At 32.6% G+C, this 5,253-nt stretch overlaps 1 pseudogene; it reads left to right on the top strand.

Moving 5' to 3' along the window:
• The first annotated feature begins 1,221 nt into the window (after positions 1-1,221).
• LOC132062075 (amino acid transporter AVT1J-like) lies at positions 1,222-3,580 on the top strand (annotated as a pseudogene).
• The last annotated feature ends 1,673 nt before the right edge of the window (positions 3,581-5,253 follow it).

Genomic DNA, 5,253 nt, shown 5'->3' with positions numbered 1-5,253 from the left:
AACGTCAAATACATGGGTAAATAAAAAACGAAATCAATATTGAAAACTTCAAATACATTGGCTGTTGATTGATCGTGTTTGTTTTGTCAATGTATTTTCGAGTGTTGAAGATTTAATTTGAAATTTGAATTTTTACGTTTGAATGTTGAAGAATGCATGGAAGAAACGTGTAAGGAAAGGGAATATTACGGGAGATTTTGCGGAAAAGAAGGTAAAAAATATCTTAATTACTCATTTAATACCACTAACAAGTATTTAAAATAAAGGAGGCTGTTCATTTTTTTTTTTTTTTATTGTACTCATGTATTTGGCTTTGCAACAAATACATGCGAAAACATACATAAATCGGTGATTTTTAGCTACGAATGGTAATATTAAAAAGGATATTCTGAATGGTAGGGAAAATTTCTGCCACAATAAGGTAGTCATTTGAGAAATTTTACCTAACAAGATTGTGTTCTGATAGAAGGCCCAAATATACTTGGGTTGTGTGTCTACGACACAGGTCATTTGCACTTTTGTTCCTTTTTTGTGTTGGTGTTTAATTTTTGTCTCTCAAGGAAACTAATTTTTTCACCGGGAATAAATTTATATTTTCGCATCATAACATTCCACAAATTATGTTCCGCCCCATTAAAGGACTTATGCCCCATTCCTAAGGACAAAAATTAAAGGCCTGCCCCTTTGAAGGTCAAACCGTGCAATTTCTTCATACGACACTAAAGCCCGCTAAATGATAGAAGGTCCAAATATCCTTTTCAATTTGATAGGACAATACTCTCCAAGGACTATAAATTGGAAAAATAAATGAATTCTGAAGCGTAAGTCACGACGAACAATTCAAGATGTAAAAGATGCATTATCAGACATGATTCTTTAACATCGGGGGTGAACAACAAAATCTATAAGCATACATTGGACAAGTACCACATCTAATTAAGAAATCATTTAGTCGTCGGATGTGCTATTATCTCAACACCACTAGCGCACATGGCAACTAATTTATTGTTTGCGAAGGAAATACCAATTCTCATTATGCAAATTTTAAACTTTCTCGTGTTTCATGAAGATGCTTAGGAAACACGGAAACCCAAATATATGTATATAATAGAACTTTACAAAATGGTTGCTGGCATACAAAAAAAGTGAAGTACAGTAGCTGCACTTCTACTTAAGGGGTTTAAGGAGATTTATATAAATAATATAATATTTTTCTGGGATATGGAAACTAAATCCCAGAATAAATTGTTTCTTTCCTTACCACTGCTGCAGGTTGATAAGGGAGTTGGACTGGAGTCCGTTATAATAATCAGTGGGAAAACTTCTTTTCTGAAAACCACTTTTCACGCAGTCAACGCTCTATCAGGTTATGTTTGGCCAAATTTCAGAAATCTGTTTGTATTGAAAAGTGCTGTTGAAAACGTAATTTTGAAGACTTGCAGTTAGTGTCTGGTTAATCAAGTTGAAAAATATGTTTGTAATATTAGACTAATAATTTTTACTTGTCCAATGTTTCAAAAGTACTTCCCGCGAAAAGCTATTATTTTAGATTCTGAAATACAGCTAATACTTATCAAACACACTAATTTTTTTCGTAAAAATTTGGCCAAACATTAACTATCTAAAATAAAAACTTTTTTTTATTTTTAGATAAGCATTTTTACCTTATCAGAAGCTTGATCAAACAGGCTATTGACCGTCTTTTCTGGGAATGTTAACTGATCATGCGCTTTCGGGGAGGATTATATGATATCAAATAATCATCATTAATTAATACAACTCTACTGTATTTGCTTTCTCAGGAACAGGGATATTGTCGATTCCCTATGCACTATCATCAGGAGGGTGGTTAAGCATGATCCTTTTTCTCATCATTGCAAGTGTCGCATTCTATACAGCCTTGTTAATAAAGAGATGTATGGATTTTGATCCGACTATAAGAAGTTATCCTGACATAGGTGATCGAGCATTTGGAACGAGGGGACTAGTACTGGTCTCAGTGTGTACGAATCTAGAGGTTTACTTGGTAGCTACTGGCTTTCTAATTGTTGTAGGGGGTAACTTGCACAATCTGTTACCGCCAGATTTGCTAAATTTCAGCTTTTGGGGACTCCGAATTGGTGGCAAAAAATGCATTGTTGTGGTTGTTTCTCTCATCATGTTGCCCACCGTATGGTTAAAGAACATGAGCATTCTTTCCTACCTATCAGCCTCGGGGATTTTAGCTTCCCTTGTGATTATTGATTCAATTTTCCGGATAGCAACTTATGATGGCATTGGATTTCAGAATAAGAAGGGAGTCCTTCTGAATCGGAGAGGAATCCCTACTTCTTTTAGCTTATATGCTTCCTGCTAAGGTGCGCACCCGGTTTTTCCAACTTTGTATACTTCAATGGAAAATCAAAAATAATTCCCTAAGGTAACGCATTACATACTAGTTTGGTACGAATAAAAAATGTTTTTTCATGAGAAAGTCATTTTTTGGTGTTTGGTATGATGGTCATTTTTTCATGAACAGGAGGAAAATGACTCACTTCACTTATCGGCATAAGTCATTCTTCATACAACAATCTTAACGTTTAACTTCATATTATTTGCTTCAAGTAATACTTAGATATTAATATTAGAGTTTAAGGTCATTCAAATGATATCTATAGGTGAGTCTCCTTAAAATGTGTGATCTAAAATCTTGAAAATAAGATATGTTACCTGCTATTAAAGGTAAGATGACATGATAGTAAAAATGTGTGATTTGAAATCTTAAAAATAAGATATGTTACCTGCTACTACAGGTAATATGACATGATAGTGTAAAAACCATTTACATTGACAGTGTATATTATTTAAACTCTTAATTAATTCATAAATATACAAAAATTTCATCATAACACTATCCAATTTGCTGAAATTATTATTACTAGTCTTTAATGTATGTATATATTGGAGAAAAAATTCACTTACCAATAGAACACCAAAAAATATTCTCTAAGAAAAATATTTTTTATGAAAGATAAATTCCATCATACCAAACACATTCTAAAATCTGCATAGCTAAGTATTCATTTGGATGTTGATGTCATGTGTTAGTTTATTTGTTACTGCAGGTAATGCTTCTGTCATTTCTAGTCTCTACCATTACATACACATTTATAGCCTATAGGAGCTTTGGGATACTTAATGTTCGGTCAGAGGTGGAGTCACAAATTACGTTGAACCTTCCAACAAAAAAGTTCAGTTCAAGATTGGCTATATACACTGCCTTGATCAATCCGTTAGCCAAATACGCATTAACGATGACACCAATTATTAACAATCTTTTGAGGAACATTTTGAGTCATTAGGCCTCTTGATAAGAAGTGCCTTGGTCATAACTAGTGTCATTGTAGCCCTGACCATCCCTTTCTTTGGCTATCTCATGTCATTAGCTGGAGCACTTTTTAGCGTCACAGCTTCAATTCTACTGCCGTGTTTGTGCTACTTGAAGATTTCAGGCACTTACAAGCAGCTTGGACTTGAGCTGGTCATTATAGGCTTTACACTACTGGTGGGAATCATAATCTTAGTGGGCGTTTGGCCATAAAAATTATTCACTTTTTTCCGGAAATTTTTTTCACTTTTTTTATTTTTAGCGTTTGGCCATAAAATTATTCACTTTTTCCAGAATTGTCTCGAATCTAAAAACAAGAAAAACTTGTTTTTCAAAAATTTCAACTTTTTTTCACCTTTTTACACTACATTTCACCAAAAACTACAATTTCAAAAAAACTACTGCCAAACACAACTCCATTTCCAACTCTAATCAAAAAAAGTGCAAAAAAAGTGAAAAAGTTTTGGTATTTGGCAATAAACGCCCTTAGTTGTTATACATCTTTGATAGAGACAATACAACACATTTAAACTTTTGTATTTTACTACTCTCTGTCCTGTCCATATTATATGGTGTTTTTAGCTTTTACAATTAGTTCAAAATAAACCTAATATAGACAAGAGGACATGTAAGTATTTAATTTACCATACTCATCGTTTTAGGTTTACCTCTAATAACGTTTAAAACCGATAAGATATGAATAGGAGACATTCTTTTGGTACATTAGGGTCATTCCCATTTAGTCATTACAAGCAACTTCAAAACACCCGATGTTATGAAACAACTGTTAAGTAAATCTCACTTGAATATATAAATTCCATCGCAGTAGATATAAAGCCGGACTTAATAAAAAAGCAATGGTTCATAAAAAAATATCGCACATTCATCTTAAAAAAGATAATACATCAATAACATGTTGAAGAAACCAATTAATTGCCCTTAGATGATATTATCATATCAATGTAATTAAATTAGGCTGGAACAGTATTACGATCGAAGTTCATACTTCTTCTTCTTCTTCTTTTTCGGTCCTGAGGTTCATACTTCTCCATAGAAACATGTCCTGATCCAATATAAAATTTTGGTTCTTTATGATGGCCTCCATTCAAAACCCAAGCACAAATGGAGGTGTTTTTGAACACAATTCTTCCAAATTGACCATCCACTCCTTTATTATTGTCTATGAAAACATCATGCACACAGTTCTGAGATATCCTAAACAAATAGTAGCAATAAAAAAGAGTGAAAATAATAATAATTAAGGAGCGCGACCTATATCAATTAATATCCAATTATTCATTTTTTTTTAAGGGATCGGAGAAGGGGTAGGTAAATTAAATGGGAGAATATGAAAATATTAAATTAAAGAAACCATTTAATTCTCACATTAATTAAGGAAATTTGTACTATTCTTCTTACGTTTATTAAACTTGTATATTAGCTTAGCTTATTTTTTTTTAGTTCTAATCCTAAAAATAAGAAGAATCATCATAGATTTCATTGTTCTCTTTTAAACTAGTTATATGTTGTACGATAGTAAATTAAGATTCAAAATCTATAAATATTTTCTTGTTTTATTGCGACGTACGTACCTTTGGAAAAAATTAAACACTTGTCTCTTGAAGAATGAATGGTTTCAGAGAAGGTCATAAATAATGAACATTTACCTCAAGAGCCTTCGCTGATGGATCCCATTCGTTGGCAAAAGGATTTAGTTTAGAATCCAATGCCAATTTCACCTTGACCAATGTATCTTCAAAACCATCAGAACAAAATTTGTCAAAGATGAATGAAATATCATTTTTCGCTTTCTCTTTTTTCAAAAGAATTTCTTTAAGGGAAGGGATCAAGAGTTGAGAAGTGAGCGGACAGAACTCTTGAGAAGT

The sequence above is a fragment of the Lycium ferocissimum genome, chromosome 7 (assembly GCF_029784015.1).
Source record: "Lycium ferocissimum isolate CSIRO_LF1 chromosome 7, AGI_CSIRO_Lferr_CH_V1, whole genome shotgun sequence".
Lineage (NCBI taxonomy): Eukaryota > Viridiplantae > Streptophyta > Magnoliopsida > Solanales > Solanaceae > Lycium > Lycium ferocissimum.
The sequence above is the reverse complement of the archived record's forward strand: the minus strand, read 5'-3'. Positions and strand labels throughout refer to the sequence as shown.